The 21,697-nt window shown below is 33.5% G+C and overlaps 1 protein-coding gene across 6 annotated transcripts in view; it reads right to left on the bottom strand.

Moving 5' to 3' along the window:
* Positions 1–4,231: 4,231 nt before the first annotated feature.
* numb (NUMB endocytic adaptor protein) overlaps positions 4,232–21,697 on the bottom strand; it is a 233,781-nt gene continuing 216,315 nt past the window's right edge. For 5 of the 6 annotated variants that reach the window (XM_090398947.1, XM_090398944.1, XM_090398949.1 and 2 more), the window contains one exon: positions 14,161–15,454. The gene's annotated coding sequence lies outside the window, so the exon portion shown is untranslated. Of the gene's footprint in view, positions 5,867–14,160; positions 15,455–21,697 lie in introns of those variants that run through there. The other variant, XM_090398945.1, reaches the window with a different exon arrangement.

Below are 21,697 nucleotides of genomic sequence, written 5' to 3'. Positions count from 1 at the left end.
ATCTGACATTTTGAACCCACAGCTATGGGATATCTTGGATAAAATCTCCGACTCGACAGCCAATAAATAATTTGCTAAAGTTAAAAACTGACACTGGAAAAAATTTGAAATCCTCCAGCAACGCAATGTTACGCAGCGGCCACAATTTCATCAAGATGGCGTCGTTGTGAACCTATCATCGACAACCTTATCCAAAGAGGTCATGAGTGCATTAAGTCTTGGACACAATTTTGCCATTACTCCTAAAGATGTGCCTAAAACCAAAATAATGGCTTCCGTTGAATGTGGGATTTACCACTTGCCTCCAGCTATAGCCAATAATATTAGGTTAGACGTGGCCAATATCCTCATCCATTCTAAGCCTCCCAAAAATAATAGCTCTAAAAGAACTACACAATAATAACCACATTACAATGAAAGCAAAATGCATGCACTGCTCCAAGACCGCTACATATCAAATCATAGATCGAGATCCCACCAACTCACAAAAGAATAAGGTGTGCAAGTTACTGAACAAAGTCACTTCCTGGCCAAAAGAAATTGTCAAAGAACTCAAACCCTTGCACGTTAAAACACCCAGAATATTATATGGTGCTCCTAAAATACACAAAGAAGGTACGCCTTTGCATCCTATTGTAGATAGTATAAACAGTGTTACATATAAACTAGCTAAACATTTAGCCAAATTACTAACCACTTGCACAACAATTCTCCCTCTTTTGTTAAAAATTCTACCCACCTAAAAAGTATTTTAGAAAACCACACCTTAAATAGTTCAGACCTAATGGTGAGTTTTGATATCACCTCATTATTCACTAATGTAACACTGATTGAAACACTTAACTTACTAAATTCACAATTTCCCCCAGATATATTTCAGCTATTTAAATTCACAGTACAGGCAGGTTATTTTACATGGAAAGGGAAAATATACAAACAATTAGATGGGACAGCTATGGGTCCCCCCCCCTAGCCAACTTCTACATAGAACATCTGGAAAAATTAGCTATCAACACAGCCACTCTCAAACCTAGTCTCTGGCTATGCTATGTTGATGTGTTTGCTATTTGGCCATAAGGCCTAGACACATTGAATACATTTTTAGTGCATCTAAATAGCCAGCACCCTAAAATCCACTTTACAATGGAACTAGAAGCCAATGACCGCCTGCCCTTCCTGGATACACTGATCACACGTCTTCCAGAAGGTTCCTTATCATTTTCAGTTTATAGAAAACACACACATACAGGGAGATACTTACACAAACAATCACACCATCACCCTTCTCAACAATATGGTATCTTAAGAACACTAATCCATAGAGCTAGAGCAATCTGTTCCAATGACATTGCTCTCACTGCTGAACTTTCTCACCTACGTCACACCTTCTTAACCAATGGTTATAATCCCCATAAGATAGATAACATACTAAATGCTACCCAGAAATCCCCTCTTTCTACCACAGAAGATTACAACAAAACTATCACCATCCCATACATTAAAGGCACATCTGAAAAGATATCTAGGGTGCTTGACAAACACCAACTACGCACAGTATTCAAACCTTATATAAAATTAGCAACTCTCATCTGTTCACCTAAGGAAAAATGCACTCCTTTATCACATCCAGGAGTCTATGAAGTGCCCTGTTCTTGCCATCAAGCCTACTACGGACAGACAGGAAGAACTGTGGACATCCGCCTCAGTGAACACAAAAAATATATCCGACACTTTCGCTATGGCAAGTCGGGTCAGGCAGACCATGCTTTGGATACCCCTGCACACAGGATCAATTGGAAAGAAACAAAAGTAATGCACAGAAGCTTCTACAAGTCAGAGAGGTTGTTCCTGGAGTCAACAGAAGCCTTAAAACATACTCCAAACCTTAACAAGTATGGCTGTATAAATTTACCAAAGATCTGGGAGACAGTCATCCTAAAACCAAATTAATATTTATCACTTTTATTTTATTTTATTTTTTAAACTTTCTAAGACTATCATTTGGACTATTTCAAAACTTTGAACTTATTTTTTCTTTTTTTTAATACCTAGATGGCCATATTAGGACTTTAGTCTTGTGTTGCACGCTCCAATTACTTATACTACCCCCACTGTTACACCGGATTGCGGTTGTCTTGCTTTTGTAACAAACTTTGTGTTGTGTGCTCTGAAGATGCTGGATATAATACCAGCGAAATATTAGCTTCTAAGTTAATAAATAGTTATTTTCTTATCCATCTGTGTTCATATCATACTGTGAAATCGATAACAACAGTTCCATAGTTCTTTCAATCTTTCACATCTCCCTTATTATGTAGTGGTATGAAAACTGACCTCTTGCAGTCTAGGCCATGATTGTGTTTCACATATCCTTGTATTATTATTTCACATTTACTTATTTGCTGTACAGTTCCTCATGGTATTCTTTCCATCTGTTATTTTATTTCCAGTTTTCATTGTCAGTACTGCTCCATTTCTCTCTTTGATGACATTCAATTTGGGCTTAAACTTTAGGTCACCAACTAAACAAAACATCCTTTTATAATCCTATCAGTAAATATTATTTAATAATATTTGTTCATAAACATATTTATTTTCAAAGCAAACAGGTGATCAGAGAGCAAATAATTTCTGCAAATTCACTATTTTCTGTAAAATAAAAAATAAATACATTTATCATTGAACCTGATCTCCTATCACATATCTGAAAATATAATTTATTTATTTTTGTAAATATAGTTCCAGAGTAATATTATTTGTATATCTCTTGTGAACAAAAACTAAATTAACATACAGAAAACAGATAAAATATTAAAAGATTACAATCCAAGAAATATAAGTGCAGATAAAGAAAGGAAGCCTTTGATGCATTATATATATATATATATATTTATTTATTTAACTGTATTTATCAGTGAAAAAATCATAAGATAGTTGATATGTTTCATCCATTGCAGCTGTTTGACTAATTTAACATCAAAGTAATCACTATTTAAATAATATCAACTGTATCTACAAACTTTCTAGATATTAACTAACCAATAATTTAGTAAATTATATAATTAATCCAAAGCATGATACATAATGTAGGCAAACTAATATGCATATATTTATTCAACTGTATTTATCAGTGGAAAAAATCATAAGGTAGTTGATATGTTTCATCCATTGCAGCTAGTTGATTAATTTAACATCAAAGTAATCACTATAACAATCACTTTAATTGTTAATATCAACTGTATCTACAAACTTTCTAGATATTAACTAGCCAATAATTTAGTAAATTATATAATTAATCCAAAACCTTGCATGATATATAATGTAGGCAAACTAATACACATAAGCTATTAAATGCAACAAAAGAATTAAAGCCATATGTAGAACTCATGATTTTTCAATACTTAACAACAATGAAGTATTATCAGCATCTCCACAAAAACTAAAGACTCATCATAGGAAACTTGCTAACCATTATTCACACAATGCTTATCAAAGTTTTCCTTAAACTCATTTGCTAACAAAAGCATCTCTGGTAACCAATTCTACCCTCATGGCACTATCCAAAAAACTACTTAGTCCTTACATGCTCATTAATCACATTCTTAAGACTATTTCCAGGGGTAACTGATGATTCTTCCCCTCACACACAACCAACTACTGAAAAATTTCTACTATTTATCATATAAAATTCCCTTAGTAACTTACATTTAGCATATCTTCTTTTTTCCCCACCTAAAACCCAAAATTTTTAACCCATAAACCTTTAATTTATCCTTATAGATAAATATTGCCCATGTCACTATTTGGTTACTTGTCTCTGAATTCTACCCACTGTTTCCTTATTAAACCCAGGTGACCAAATTGGTGCACAGCAATGTTTCAAAGCCTTATAACAAAGGATAGCTTCCTTATCCCTTGTCAGTTTATTTTGAAACATTCAAGTTTATTTCCCCACTTTTTGTAATATATGTCCTCTTAAACTTCAACTCTCAGTCCAGGCCTCATTAATTCCTTACAGTCCACTTTCATCAGTGTAATACACTACTCATAACATTTTAATCTCCAAGTGCCCACCTTACACTTTCTCACAACGTCAGTTTCTTGAAAATCCTACAAGCTTTACATCACCTTTCTTTATAAAATCTGCTCCTCAGATTTTATAAATATATATATATATATATATATATATATATTGGATATTCTCCCCAATCCCTATCTCACTGATGTACAAATTGTCATCAGCTTTGGCACAATAACAAACATCAGAGGATACGAGTTTTTTTTTTCCCCATGAAATTTTCACCCAAGTAGCAATATTACAAAAATAGTTACAAGCATAACTAACAAAAATGAAGACTGGACAATGAGAACATGCGAGTTACAAGTAAATGAGAGAGAGATGGTCTCATGCGCTTTTCAGATCCTAATGACTTTCTTTTTTATTTTACATAGTTCAGAAGCACTGCTCTAAAGACCAAACATGGAACTTTTTCAAGCCACTTCAGTTCTTCAATAAGCTGACAGTGGTCTCACACTAGGCAATGCATTCATCTCCCACCTAAAGGCAATCACAAACATCCATGCCCTAATGAGGAATTCAAATCCACAGCCTGCAGTTGGAGAGTGGATATATTAACCATTCAGCCAACCAGGCTGGCACTGGGTGGTCTGATATCTATAGACTATTTTTTTTTTGAAAACAAATTGAAATTAGATATATATATATATATTTAAAAAAAAAAATTATTGCTTTAGGGCAGGATGGATAAAGAATAAGGTTTCACAGCTTTCTCTGTATAACTGTTCTAAAAGAAAGCAGTCTGAACACACAAGATAATGAAAAAAGAAGACAACATAAATCAGGTTTGGTATCCCATAACAAACAGACTCAAGCAGTTAGACAAGAAACAAAAATGCCATATATTAATCATAACTGTTTTATAGGAAAGTTTTCAAGGAAGCTTCTAAATGCTGTGGATCCACACATAATGTAACATCAATCAACTTAATCCTACACCAAGTGTGGTCTACTTACATTAAAAATCTAGCTACTGTGGACAGGAAATATGACATGTGCTCTACTACAGAACATGACAGTAACAGTTAGCATTATTGACAGTACTTTAAGGCCTGAGTTCGATTCCTGTTGTGACGGGAGGAATCTTTATATGGACTTTTTTAATTGAAGATGAGTTAGCCGATCTCATATGGAGGTAGCAGGATTTTTTCTCCCGGAAACTCAGGTTTTTCATCCCGCATACAGACAAATCGGCCCTTCAGAACACGCAATTTACAGACAAAAGATACTTGTTGTGGTGGTGAATGGTGCTGATGTAGTTGATTGGTAGTAGAGGTTCGGTAGTGGTGGGGACGGAGAGTTTTCCACTAGGTGTCCTCGGACTCCTTGGGGGTGTTACGAATAATAATAATTATTCCAACACATATAGAGATATTAATTTAATGTTTTTTTATTCTGGTTACTTGTTTGAATATACAAACTGTGAAGTTCTGATAACATCTGCTAATACCCCAGATGATTTAAGTACTACAACTTACGAAATTTGTAGGGCTATAATGTTTATTTTATTAAACTGATTATGTCTAAAAACATGTGGTCTCAATACCAAAAATTTTCTAAGAAAACTGCCTCTGTTTAGGACATGTCCTTTCCCAAAGGATCCAATGATTGGTGAAGATGTACCAACTGTGCATGTTCAGCAAGTCCAGACTGTTCAGGTTTATGGAATCTGACATCACCAAAATGTTCATTACAACAAACAGCCAACAAAGTAACATAGCCCACAAGTGAAGAGTATTTGATAAACAGCAGGGTAGGCTAGAGGCAGAAGCTTATCCTTTGTAGAGCCTAAAAAGGAAGCAGTATGTTAACCAGATGAGTTTAACAGATTTAAGTAGATTTGTAATCCTCTCAAAAATACCTCTGATATAAGGAATGACTACATGATTAATAATTCTTGGGAGCTAAGCAACTGATAAACTTCATAACCACTTATCTTGTTAACAGGACTCAGTGATTTTTAAAATAAAAAAAAAAAATATATATATATATATATATATATCTAATGTTCAGTTGAATTGGCTAGGCCTTTCATATGCTTGTATAACTTGAGTCTCAGCTCAGGAATGGAAGGAATGTATGATAGTTCCATTGTTACACCTGATATCTTAAGAATGTAGAATTCTCAGCTATCATGGTGTAACATGAAGAATAAATAAATTAAAAACCCTGCAAAAAAAAAAAAAATAATAATAGATGAATTCTTTAAAAGAAAAAGAAATATTCTTGCATCCAATAAAATATAAAGGTGTTTGTTGAACTAACTAACAAAAAGAAAGAATATATTAATGTTGTAATATGATATAAAAGAGAAAATTTAACTAAATAAGACAGAAAAGGATTAGTCATAAGAGACAGTATGTGAGAGGCTAGAGATTAAAATATTAAGTGAATTCATAGAAAAATTTTGAAAGGGGATTAAGTTAGAGGCTAGCAGAAGAAAAACAACAGACTATCGCTCAGGGCCGATTCCCGGATTGAGACATCGTTTGGCTCGCCGACCAAAGGACGTTTGGCAAAAAAAAAAAAAAAATGCCACCCTAATTGGTCGGTGAAGTAAAAACAAGTAGGGGCAGAGAAAAGAAGTTAAAGAGGGTGCCGTTAGGAGAGTAGGTATAAAAGGGTTGGAAACCCCCCCCCCACAAGGCTTTTTTGGTTTTTGTTTTGGTTCTGTTTCCGAGGAGTTCTCTACGAGCTCCGTGGCATAAGTTTCACGCAGTTTTCCCTGAGTGGAGATTGGGGTTATATCTCCGTCGTCACAACATGGAAACAAAAGTGAGCAGGATTTCGATTCCGGATTTCCTATGTAAGAAGCGAAGAATGCCATAGAGTCAAAGAAAAGGAAACATATTCTTTGTGTTTCAACTTCAGTGACAACCACGAGAAAGGGAAAGCTGTAAAGATGTCGATATCCACGTTGCGAGTCGCACAGGTGTCATATAGATGATTCAAAGTGTGTCCTGAATTACAAAAGTTTAAGACAGTGTAAGCATAGTTCAACTCCAAAAGGAATGTAGGAGTAGCAGATTATCGGAGTGGTTATACCAAGCTAGTTCAATCAGAAAAAGGTAAAGGCCCATATGAAAAACTCAAGAAAGAAAGGTACTGTAAAATATATCTAATGTTAACTAAAATTTGTCTGTAATAGGTATCATTATTCTAATACGGAACTGTTGAAGTGACCAAGGAAAATTTATACTAGGACTTTAGTATCTGACAGAATATATTAAAAGTAAACTGGCTAGTGTTAATGTTATATGAATAATTAAGTGTCCTGAGAATTTTGCATGTCTATTGTAATGTACAGGAAAGTTAAAATGTCATAGATGTGTGTTAGTGCAGTAAAGGGTTTAGTTAATCTACTTAAGTTTGGATAGTTAAATAGTGTGAATTAATCTTATATGTCCGTGTCAAATGAATTTATGTGTTGAATGTGTATGGTGGCATGATCATAATACCCATTATTGGATCATAGCCTAATTACTTGTAATAAGTTAATGTTAGTCTGTAAGTATTTAGTTTAGCATTGAATTGAGTAATAACAAAAATTGAATTGTACCATGTTAAAATTTTTAATAAACCTTTTGTCCAATGATAAAACAGTTGTCTGAAATTACTGTCCAATGCACCACTTGAAAAATACGAACCTAATCACGCGGGAAATTAACGTGTTAAGAAACGAGATAAAGTGTCACGACTGCAACATAGTTACACTTTCAGACATATTTGAGTTCTTTCTCCTTGTTTTTGTATATAATATCTCAAACTAAATATCCCAAAAGGCGCAGTATAAATACAAATATTAGGGGTACTAAGGGGAGAAATAACTTAAGTATTAGTAAAAATTTTGGTGATATCTCGAGCATGGATAATAGAAGAACATAGACAAGAGGAAATAATTAGATAGAATAAAAATCGCAAATTGGGACACAACACCATTGTACAAGGGTGCAAAAACTGATGTGTCTTAACTTCGACCCATCAGTATCTCTGGTGTGGCAGTGAAGATTTTAGAGGAAGCTGGTAAGAACTCGCATATAGAAATGGATAGGCAGCATGGGTTTACTAAAGGAAGGTCATATTTGTTACAGCCAAGTTGGATAAAGGGAATGGATACACTATGACAATGTTGGATTTTTCTAAGACATTTTATAGGACGCCAGACAAAAGGCTGTTGCATAAACTGGAGAATATAGGATTGGAATATAAACTCTTGACTTTGATCAGAGGATGGTTGACAGATAGATATCAAAGTGGTATATATACAGTGGGTGTGAATCTGCCAGATTTAAGGTGACCAGTGGTGTACTTCAGGATTCAGTCCTTAGGTCATTATTGTTCAATTTGTACATTAATGACATCAGACAGGGTCTGACATCAGATGTACAATTGTTTGCCAATGTTGTGAAGATAGGCAGGGCAATCAGGGATGCTACTGATATTCAGCACTTACAAAATGATTTGAATAGGCTGGAAATTTGGGCAAACGGAAATGGTTGTCAGTTTAATGTTAGTAAGTGTAAAGTTATGCACTTTGGATTACAGTTCCAGCAGCATATTATATTAGCAGGAATATGCTACAAGAAACTGAGGAGGCAAGGCGTCTTGGCATATTGCTAGATAGGAATTTGAAGTTCAAAAGTCACATAGCAAAAGTTGCAAATATAACTCAGAGGATAATTGTAATATTGAAGTGAACCTTGACATGTAAGGATAAGGAAGTCATTTTGCTTCTTTATAAGGCTTTGATAAGACCACACTTGGATTACTCTGTGCAGAGACTTGGTCTCCCGGGTTCCAAGGGAATAAAGAAGCTGTGGAAAGGGTGTAAAGAAGTTACAAAGATTATATCCGGATTATGAGATTTAGATTATGAGGACAGATTGTGAGTATGTGGATTGCAGACTGGTTAACAGGAGAAAGAAGGGTGATATGATAGAGGTCTATAAACTTTTGAATGAGTGTTACAGGATATCATCTGATGAAATTTTTCGTTATATGGAAGGTGGGTTGATAAGACCAGAGAATGCAGGAGCGTCCATGGAAGTTAAATTTATTTGCAGTCAAAAAAGGGGTAAGAGCTAGATTTTTCTCCCAGAGAGCAGTGGGTGAGTGGAATAGTTTGCCTTTAGGGGTAGTGAGTGCATCTAGTGTGAATGAATTTAAGGGAAGGTATGACAGCTGGTTTGGGTAATTTATAGCCTCCCTCAATAAGTCCTTGACTCCTTGGAGGTCTCAAAGAATAATTTAGATATGTTTAAAAAAATGCTGCTGAGACCTGAAAAGTACCCGAGACCGTGCCTCTAAGTAGCTCACATGTTCTTATTGCTGAATCTACATTTTTGTAACTTATGCTTATTTTATTTGAAAAGAAGAAACAAGATGAGAGTAAACGTGGTGTCAGTTTTTTTAATTAACAATAAAATAAAAGTTCGATGCAAAATTCATATCAGAAATAATCTGCCAAAATAAAAGATATATCTTAAGGATAGTGCAAATTTATCTACCTACAAGTAGCTACACAAATTAAGTAGAATTTGTTATAACCAAATACGTCACCTTCTAGAAAATGGTAAACATTTTAATATTTTGACGAGAAATTTCAATGCAAAGGTAGAAAAAAAGAAAAATCCAAATGGATCATCTATGAGAATTAATAATATTGGCACTAGAAATGTTAGTGGAATTTGCAGAAGAAAGAAATCTTAATGTAATGAACACTTTATTCAAAAAGAAACCTTAAAACAAATGAATCTGGAGACACCCAGATGGAACTAACAAGAATGAAACTGATTTTATATATTAACAGACAAACCATATATGTCACAAGATATAAATATTATAAACAAAATAAGATAAAGCCAAATAGCAATAAACCTAGGAATGGAAAAACAAAAACTAATAAAAAAGAAAATTAGAAACATCTTAGAAATATTGGAAATGAATTAAAATTAAATTTAAAAAAATGGACCCAATATTGAACATTGAAAATTCCAAGAGTATCCTAACAGCATGATAAGGAATGCTGAAAATATTCTATTCACCCCATATAACTGTAGTGTTTTGAAAAGCTTTACTCTGGGCACCTTGTCGTATGCTTTTCAGATCTACAAAATTTAAATACAGATTTCTCAACTATTTGTCTTAAAGTGAAAATCTGTAAAAAAAGAAACTAAAGCCCTGATAGAAAGAAGAAAAAACATGAAACAGGATGCACATTGGTGTAAGAAAGATAAGTTACAGAATATCGAGTGTTAAGGCTTACATGCCAGGAGAAACTCATGCTAGAGGTTTAATGGAATGAAACAGCACACTGAGAAAGGATTAAAAATAATATTTATTTCTTCCAATATTTTGTCTCAGTCACAGAAGCATCAGGGGACACAATATCTCTTCCATCCGTATGAAAGAACATAAATAATACGTCTACAGTCATGACTATGATCAGTTGGGCCTTGCAGATCATGCTCTGGATATGGCTCACAGAATCAATTGGAAAAGACCACCATATTCTATTGCAGTAAATTTAGAAGAGAAAGACTGTTTTTAGAATCTGCAGCAGCTCTTAAAAATCACCCTAACTGGAATAAATATGGTAGCATAAAAATTCTCAAAATATGAAAAACACTAATTCTGAGTTCCTAGGCTGGTGACAGCCTCCTGCAGAGGGCAATCCACATAGTTAAGACTAGTTTTTCATCCACATGTTTCATTAGTTTTATGGTGCATTTGTGTGTGTGTGTTATAAGTCTCATATTGTACTCCCTGATGATGTCTCAGTGTACAGCCAAAACATTGGAAAAATTAAATCTCATTTTAAACCCTTTCTCAGAGCTGTTTCACATCATTAAACCTCTAACTGGAGAAATCTAGAATATACTGAACTCTGCAAAACAATAGGAAAAAAAGATAAGAGATGATTATACGACATTTCAATACAAAAATGATAAGAAACAGAAAATAACAGCATAAAGAAAACTTCTTTATAATGCAGATATAATCTTTATGTGACAGGGTAAAAGCTGAAAATGGAATGTCAATTACAAACAGAACAAACATGTTAAAGATTATAGCTAAACTTTATCAAGAATTATATACAAATATTAGTTCTCCATAAAAAAAAAAAAAAAAAAAAAAATGTGAAAAATTACAGACCTATAACTCTTCTCCGAGTCATTTATAAACTTTTTTTTTTTTTTTTAAATAAAAATCATGGATAGCAGAATGAACAATATATTAAATATATTCTTCCATCAGCCAAAAGAACAAGCAGGTTTCAGAACATCCTTCTCAACTTTAGATCATTTACAAGTTTTAAGTAATGGGAAAAAAAAAAAAAGAATATAATATACCAATTTCTTTGGCTTTCATAGATTATGAAAAAGCCTTGGATTCAACAAACCTATGTAAAATGCTAGAAGCTTTAAAACATATAGAAATAGACAATATTTATATTAATATAATAACTCATACAGGTATCCCTTGCTTAACGCGGCAATCCCTTGATATACGCGGCAAGAGTTTTGATTAACATGCCTTTAACCCTGGTGAGCTTGCAGCTGATCTGACAGATACATGCAAAATGCTTAATATAAATATTCTTATGCAATTCAGTGTGTAGCACATGTTACGAGTGATATTCTGCACTGTTTTTTGCTGCAGTTTCGTTTAACACGTTATGTAAAGGATTGTGATATTTGCCAGTAACTTTTATCTGAGAGATACCGCGACCTCCAACGTCACTATAGTATGGTTTAGTTTTTTTTAATTCTTTGTTCAAAAATTTTTAGATTGTAACTGAAAATAAATAAACCATCATGTATTACTGAAATAGAAAGCCAAAGGCTTTATCATACATGTCCTCTAGGAGATGTGTTTTACATTATGGAAAATACTAAGGAAGGTGATCTGGAGCTTACACCACCTTTACTAAGAGTTGCCCATAAGGTTGCTCATGCTTGCATCCACCGAAACTTTTAGTTTCTATATACTCGGCACGAAACTCTTGTAGTTTCTATATTCGGCTATGAAATAATGCTGGATTCAATATCCACTTAATTTGTACTATCATGTATTATATTTGCAGTGTTTTTTCTTTATGTTTTATTGCTTGTTTGCTGAGGTCTGGAGAGTCATTATGCCGATAAGAAAAAACTAAAACTGTTCAAGCGCCTCTTGATAACTTGTTTTGATAAAAAAAATTGCAGTAAATAATGTAGGTACAAGTATTTATTAAACATTTACTTTGCATTCATTTTTTATCTTTTCCTAAAAGAGTACCATATAAAACGAATTATTAATACAGTAATCGATCATGGATGAATTGTACTTTTTAGCATTGATTGTTATATTTGATTAATGTGATTTTGATATACGCGGTAACATCGAGGGATTAATTAACCACGTTAATCGAGGGATACCTGTATATATGATAGAGGTTCAGTGGTAATAAATTTAAATGGAAAAGAAATCGAAATGAAATGAGGAGTAAGACAGGAAGACTATCTCACCAAAATTATTCACTACAGCCCTTGAATACGATATGAGATACTGACCTGGGAGAAAAGAGCATTGAATATTAATGGAGAATACTCAGTAATCTACGATTCACTGATGATACCATGCTAATAGCATCATCAAAAGAATTAGAACACATGATTATTGAATAAAATGAAGTAAGTCTGGAGATAGCCCTGCAAATATTTATGAACAAATATCAAAAATAATGTATAGAGAAAAAACCCCAAAGAAATCAATCAAATCAAGCACTGAAATAGTGAGTTTATACAAATATCTAGGACAAATCATTAGGAATGACCACAAACTTCATAATGAAATTTCAGCTAGAATAACATGATGGAAAGTTTTAACCATTATATAGATATATATAAAGACAATTTACCAATGTTGAGCTAAAAATATGTTAGGGCCATTTATGGTGGAGATCAGTCGAAATGGAAGCAGCATGGCAAAGCATTTGTCTGTCAGTGAAAAAAGGTGATAGTAATATGTTTGATACTTGGGGAAAAATTCACATATGTCATCCATTTATAATATATTGTTTCAATTATGTCTATGTTTCTATTTTTTAAAATAGATCACCAGCTTCATATCTATTTCAATTTGTTTCTGCCTACATAAAAGGATTCTGTGATGTATTTTTCATATGCCATCCAAGTCTAGTACTATCATGGTATAACCATTTCCAACTCTACTCACTACTGTCACTGTATTCATTCAGTGCCCTCCTCCCAGGCCATATTCCTACCTAGCTATTCCTGAATTTTGTATTTAATTAACTTTTCCAATACCCTAACCACTGCTCCCCAGATACCAATACCCTAACCACTCACCCACCATTCTATAATTTGCCACCTCTGTTCTGAAGTCTCCTAAAAGCACAAGGAAGTATCTTGCTCTCTTTCTATTCCCTACTGCTTCTACTAGTGCTGAGGCTTAAATTAGCCAAATCAGGGACACTTTATTTTTTTTTTGATAATATGTAAATCAATTACTGTTTTTAATGAAAAAAAATTACTTTTTTTTTTAAGTATAGAAGAAAGTACTACAGTATGATGAATGCATTCTATAACAAGTGCTAAATAGTCAAAATCAAAGTCTCATATGCATAATGTTATTCTAAAGGAACTTCACTACAGAGAACTATCCACTATAACAATTTACTTCTGCAATCACTACAGGTATGCTACAGTAAACTGTTACTATTCACTTCATTCAAAAAAAGTGGATAAGCTGAAACAATGAAGTAAAATGCAGAGAACAAGATCACAGTTTTGTGTGTTCATCATACCACATTCAGAAGTCCCTCACCATAAAGAAATAATTCACAGCAAACCCAAAAATTCAGTTCAAATGGTGAAATCTTATTATGCATGAGAAACGAACACCAGGGAAAGGGGGGAAGGAATTTATTGAGTAGTAAATGCTAATAATATCATTCATTGACATTTATTAACCTAATTAAGGGTAGCTATCGCCACAAATGCATATCACTGTTCCATTTCATTGTTTATTAATTGTGGTGCTCACATAAGAAAGCACCACAGCAGTTACATATGCTGTATCAATAACTTTTTCTTTTGTTACAATCAAATTATACACATTACTGTGTTATAACTTTAATATAAAAATAATTTTGACCTTCATATCAATATATATATATATATATACACACACACACACACACATACAAAGAGACAAGCTACATGTACATATTGTATATGCTAAAGTAACATTCATATGGTCAACCATGGTGGAAAATATAAATAAAAAATTAATCATAACTAGAGTCCTGTTATCTGTTTCGCTAGAGACTACTAACAGATAAATTAAAACAAACAATACTGGTGGTGGCCAATATAGAGCTGAAATTATTGATTACAGTTCTGAAGTGAGCATTTGCTGAAGAACTTCAAAAAATGTTTAATTGGGCAGCATTGTGTGCAATTCATATTCTTGTTATTTTTAAACTGCCACTATTGTTTAGATTAGGGTGGTTGATTAAAATTTCACAGGCTTCCTTCAATTTGTGTTTATACCACATTTTAGTACAATGTTGGAATAAGTTACTTTCTAATCAATTTGGTGTAGGGCATTAAGAGTGTGATCAGAGAGGCTGATTTACCAAAATTGTGAAATTTAGTGTGTCACTTGTGTTCTTTTTTTTTCTGGTATTGTAATTGCGTGTTCTAACAACTGTAATATTGGTTATTATTTTTATTTTTTTTTAGAAACTTCATTTGAAGTTTCAATGGTACAAGCATTAAACTTATCTGGCTATAATGAATGGATAATTTGATCATATATTTTAAAACTACTGACCTTATTATACTGACATTCATGAATAAAAATCCTGACTACTTAAAATATATTCTAGTGTTGTTTATGATCATTTTACACATTATTCTATATCAATTAATCTCCTCCCCATTTCTTCAGCATATGCAGTTATGGGTTAAAAAAGCTTAATTAATAAAAAAAAATGATAAAGTAATAAACATAACCAGTATTTCAAAAGCACTTTAATACTATTATGATTATCATTATTACAAGATACCTCCATGGAGTTAGGGACTCATTGAAGGAGGTTACATATTCACACCATTTATCAGACCTTTTCTCAATGGAATTTTAAAGACACGTTAAGGGTGTTGACAGCTGAAATACTTTGGACACAGTGAAAGAATGGAAGGAGGACTTCTCAAACAGTAATAAACTTCAACGCTCTGGTCTTCAGAGAGTTGGTCTCCAGAAAAGCATACAACAGGATAACCTAGCAAGGACTAGCATGGCACATCACTGAGGAATGGAGTGATCATATGGCATCTGATGATGTTAAATGAATCTATGGACAGACTGATCAATGAATCATAAAAAATAGGAAATAATTTTAAAAATTATTTCATTAACAGTCAGATTATTCATAATGGTTTTGAGAATTAATAGCTATCAGTGTTTCTTTTTAAGTATTAAACAACTTTTCAGTTTTTAATAATTGTAAACATTTTGAATTTAAAGTAATTTGTTTGCAAATAAGTACAAAAATTTTATTTATATTTACTTAATGGAATAAGGTACAGCAAAGTAAGTTCACTATCAGAATACAGGTCCATATTAAGCTTTAATCAGAGTTAGGAAATAGAATTAAAAACAATGAACAGCTCAGCAGTCAAATTAGTAACATCTTATGCCACCAAGGAACTTTGTGTGTGTTTGAATTCCAATGCAACTTGGATGTTTGTAAAAACTCTTTCTAGTGTTGCAAATTGATTATGACTTTTCAAAAAGTCTAAGTGGCCAGTGAGACACCACTACTGTTTAATGGAAGTTTGAAACAGTATTTAAAAACCATGTTTATATTCCAACAGGGTTCTCGGATATTCCACATTTTGTGAGTGAAGAGAAATCTCCCAATTGACAATAAAATACAAAGGTTCACCATTTCTTGTTATATGAAGCATATACAAAAAAATAATTTAAAAAATACTTATCTCCACAGAATTTATTACAAAAATAGCTGCTTTTGTGATTATCATCAAATACCCTCAAGGGATGTACAGGATATGATAGTACTACATGAAAAAAATTACATCATTACTAACTTCCTATCTACAATTTTCCTCCAAATCAGTCTGTTACTTGTCAAGACTCCAACATTGTCAGATCTTATATTTCTATCTTCTAAGGCACTTTTTATCGTATCAATCCACCTATATCTTGGTCTTCCCCTGGGTTTTTTTTCTGCCAACCTGGCAGAGAAGATTTGTTTTGCTAATCTTTCCTCTCTTTTTAAGTGATACAACCTGATATTAGCTCTGCTATCACATTACTGGATGCTATTGTCTTACTCTTCTAAATATCATTTATACCCTTAATTTTTGCAAAATGTATAAAGTGGTCTGTTCTGGTAAAGATGAGGAACTTTGGAAACATCAAATTGGAAGAATGCAAAAAAATACACATAATTTCAATGTTTTTTTTTCTTTTTTCTGAAGCCATATGGTTTCAATAATGAAATATCGTGAGTTGGCATAATGAAAAGAATTATAAAAATGGATGAACACTCATGTAAAAAACTTTATTGGAGTAAAGCACCACCTGTGTAGCTAACTAACTAAAATAACTCAAAAAAAGTTCAATAATTTCTTAACTTATTTAAAAAAAATTATATAAATATATACATAGACAATATAAAGTTAGGAAAGATTAGCAGAATTAAAAAGTACTATCTCCCAACAACGAGGATAGATGTAGACTATCAGATATGTTTAAATTACAACAATGAAGTAAAGTTTTAACACATTTCTTTATAAAGAAATGTGTGAAATTAGGAAATGACTATGAGGAAAATTAGGAAATATCTATGAGGAAATGACTTTTATGAAGGAATCTTGTCTTGTTCCAATGAACTCTTTGTTTAGTGTCAATAGCATGCTCAGCAAGTCCAGACTGTTCAGGCTCATGGTATTTAATATAAAACTTGTGCTTTTCTAGACAAATAAAAGCAAATCTTCCTGTTTGTCCAAAATAAGATAACTCACAACAAGAGCAAGCAATCTGGTAGACACAGGGATAACCGAGAGGTGGAAGCTTGTCCTTAGGAGAAGCGAAAAAGGTGGAGGTTTTTCTGATGGGGTGAAAGGCAACAGACATATTCAGTAGTTTTAAAACTTTTCCTATGTGTTTACTAATGCCATGCACATAAGTAATAGGAATGCAAGTTATTTTGATGAAAGAATTCTTAAAACCATTAGATAAAAAGGTGGAATTAATATGTCTTAATTCTTTCGGTAAAAGTTTATCTGAAGAACATAAAGAATGGGCACAATGTACCAAAGTCTTAATAGTTCAAGTCTTCTGACTAGAATGGTGATGAGATTCAGCATGGATTATGCCTGTATGAGTCTTCTTCCAAAAAACTGAAAGATATAGGCTACCATCTGGTTGACAAAGAATTAGAAGATCTAAAAAAAAACTAATCATTTATTTACTTCTTCTAAGGCGAACTGGATCCTGGGATGAAGTGTATTTAATTTAAAAAGAAACTGCTGTAACTCAAAGGAAGAGCTATTCCAAACTGCAAAAATATCATCCACATATCTGCACCAGTATGTAGGTATAGGGAAAATGTTATCAAAAACATGTTGTTCAAAAGTCTTCCAAGAAGTTGGCAATAGTAGGAGAAATAGTTTAACAACATCTGAAGGAAATTCTTCTTGAAGTAATTTAAGAATTGCTACTTGAAACCTGGTCTGAACAGGCTGAATTGAGGAGCAGGCTATCAACACTAAACACAGAGTTCACTGGAACAAGACAAGAGTCCTTCATAAAAGAATATCTTTATAAAGAAACATGTGAAACTTAAATTGGTATTTTCTGAAATCTACAGGTTTTCAAATCTAATATGACAGATTTCTTCTTTCCTCTAGATTTTTTTTTTTTTTATCTGTGCATGGTATACTAGTGGACTACAGGTTGAACAACCACTTGTGTATGGGATAATAAACCCAATGATAGGGAAGAAAAAGCTTTCATCCTTACAAGTAAATCCAAAGACCATTTAATGGCTGAAGCTCTGAAAAAACATGTATAGCTAATTTCAAACCCAAAAGTATCAGAGATACTCATCCAATGATGCTGCAAAAAAACAGCCAGCAGCTAAAGCTAAACTTATATACAAGCGGAACATGCACCAACAGAATTAGCTGCCTCCATGCATGTCTCTTCCTTATATTTTGTTCATATTAATATATGTCTGTCAACATTTACAACTGAAAGATCAAGCCAATTTCATATTCATTCAGCCTACTTTAGACATCAAAGTCTGTCATACAACTCCTTAAAATCATTTACTGTTTACACTCTCATCACCCTCTAGAGTAATACATAACATGCAAAAATACTTCTCTTATTCACCACCACTTCTGTAACTTGCAGGAATGGCCCCTTACCCTTATCTCTTTCCCCCTGTTCTACCATTTTAAAATACTGCCCAGTATTCATCTAATAAACTCCTCAGCTCAATAATCACAAACATATTACCCTTTCATCTTCTATCTAACTCTGCAAGGTTGCATACTTTAATCTATCCTCACATCCAACTCACAGTCCTGATATAATGTTTGCTATCTACCTTTGTATCCTCTGTAGTTCTTCATTTCTTCTAAATCCTGGTGGCTAGATCTGAACATGCTAATCCCGAGGTGATCTGATCAGGGTGTTTTATACCATGGAAACATCGTCATAGTCTGCTGGTCAACATGCTTCTTGGTGTTGCAGAAATCCTGTAGGTTATACCACCTTTGCAATAAATTTTCTGAACTTCAAATTTCTATCTATCATTACCATAAAAAACTTTTCAACACTTCCTCCAGTACAGTTCTGCTAATAGGAGTAGCAGCTTTCCATTTGTGACCCCAAAGCTTATTTTCCCACTTTTCCAGCTTATTCAAATCCTCCTGAAGAGCTATGATACAGGCACTGTTATTAATAAACCTCCCAAGTTTCACACTATTTACAAACAACTGAATATGTTCATGCAATCCAGCAGCAATATCATTGACAAAACAGCAGTGGCCCCTTCTTCCTGATATTATTTCCCTATACACAATGCTCTGATATCTATGAGATAGCAAACTGCATCCCAGCAGCATGATATCTAAACTATTATGGTGAAGTTTATATATCAACATGTCGTGGCAATCTTTTAAATGCTTTGAATTTCCCTCATCAATTACTCACGTTCCTTAAAAAAAATAATAATAAATAAAAATAAAAGGCAACCAGATTATAGAAACAAGGATACCCCTCAGAAAATACATGCTGATGTCCCATACACAATATTAACATAACACATACACATATCTAACTAATTCTACATACAAGTGCTTACTAATTTCTCCAAAATCTTAACAACCACAGAGGAAATTTATAGTTTCTAAGTGTCTCTAATTTTACTAATGCATTTATGTAATGGCACTATCTTACCCACCTTCTACTCTTTAAGGACTTTTCCAGTTTGCAAGACTTGCATCAAACAGCCAGGCAATGCCATCAGTTCTTAGCAAATTCTCTTAATACAAATGGTAAAATCTCATCCAGTCTCGCTGCATCCAGACACTAAGCATTCTAAATACATTCACTTCTAATCCTTCAATCCTTGCCATCCCTTTTATGAATAAAGAATGCATTTTTTTTTAAAAAAACTAATTTTCCAGACAATTTATAAACTGCTAGTTCTTTATATGCAAGCAACAAACCAATCAAGATTTGTGAATTTCTGTTACTTGGCTATAAGAATAATAGAATATATATATATATATATATATTTTTTTTTTTTTAATTGCTGAAAATGGCAGAAAACAGCAAAACAGAATTTTTAAGAACTTTGAAAATTAGTTCTATTGCATGAGAACAATGTAACTCCTGATTCCTACTTATTTGCCAGCCTGGTTGGCCGAGTGGTCAGCGTATCCGCTCTCCAGCCAAATGGCTCTGGATTCGAATTCCGCCATGGGCATGGATGTTTGCGATTGTCTGTGAAAATACTAGTGATGATGATGGCAGTAGATGCCGCTGGTGTTGTTGATGATAGTTGGTGGATTGAGCAAAGGAGACAGAGTTATAGAGTGCCCTCCCTGGAGGTGTTATGTAATAATAATAATAATAATTTCTTGCAATATTTACACACTTAGGAGGAAAACAATTTATAACTGTAAAATCAGTTTAAATTGATTCAGTATTTATAAATGTGTTTGTTTGGTTGGATTGTATAATAATGGCAAGACAGTTGCAAGAAAATATACTCTAGAGTGTTTATGCTTGGTTTATATGTTAAACCAAGCAGACAATCCTTTGGTGTCTAACTCACAGAACCTTCATACTCAGTTGCTATTAATGATGCACTGTGAACATCAAAACCTGGGTTTGAAATCTCAGGCTGTGAAGATCCTTTATTAAGACTTTACAAATGAGGGTGAGTTAGCCAGTATCATGGGAGAAACCCTAGCATCACAACTGAAATGAGTACAGTTAACTCTCACTATAGCAAACACTGTTGTAACAAACTATAAAAAAGTCTTGGCCAAAAATACAATGTTATTCTAAAGGAAATTCACTATAATAACTATTTTATGGTCCTTGTACTGCAGTAAGAGTAGGGCTACACTTTAATCCAAAAACAGAAGTATAATTATTTTGGGGAGTGAGGCAAGTCCACGTCCCCGTCGTGCTCTCTGGGACCTTCCATAGGTTACACTCCCTACAAGAATGCTAATGAACATATGAGCAGAAGACAATTCATATCCCAGTGGTGAAATGTGCAGAAGAATCTTGAGAAGCAGACCTCTATAAACAACCTGGGCTCAGCTGGCTCCAGCTATCAGTATCTGGTTAGGGCCCCTACAAGGTTAGGGTTACATTTTAATTTTCCTAGGGTTACAAGGAAAATTAAAGGATTCAATCCTCTGACAAAGGGAAGCAGCTTTGTCAGTACTGACACAAGGTTGAGGTCTTGATGACAGTAAAGCTTGTGATTAGAAAACTGCAGATGGCAATACAGTTTATTGTGTACGTCTGTAATACTGCAGAGCAGAAAGCAAATGGAGAAACTACTACTCTGTTCTCTCCAGATTAACCACCATGACAACCAAATCTACACAAATGGTCCAGAGTTCCCAGTGTCCCTTAAACGGGACAGAGATGCAAAGAATCTCCAGGCTCAAAATGGTGTGTCCTTCTAAAACTAGGAACTTGGAATATCAGAACTCTGTATGAAGCAGGTGAATTAAGAAATGCTATCCAGGAAATGAAAAGACTTGCAATTGGGAATTTATGTCATGATGTCTTTGTCATGTCAAGTTAATGACATGACAATGACGTCATGTCATTAATTTCTCATTAACTTGACATTGTCATGTCAAGTTAATGAGATCACAATGTACCACTCTGGAAGTAGTGAAAAAAACCATCAAAACAGAGTTGGAATAATATTAAACAAAGATGTCAATAAGTTACTGTTTCAGCTTTATCTCTACTCAGATAGGATGATTTCATTAAAACTGAAAGGTCAACTACTAGATATTAATTTTATACAGGTCT

Source organism: Typopeltis vanoorti, chromosome 10 (assembly GCF_054136105.1).
Source record: "Typopeltis vanoorti isolate ZY-2024b chromosome 10, IOZ_Tvanoo_1.0, whole genome shotgun sequence".
Lineage (NCBI taxonomy): Eukaryota > Metazoa > Arthropoda > Arachnida > Uropygi > Thelyphonidae > Typopeltis > Typopeltis vanoorti.
Note: the sequence above shows the minus strand (reverse complement) of the source record. Positions and strands in the feature narration are given on the sequence as shown.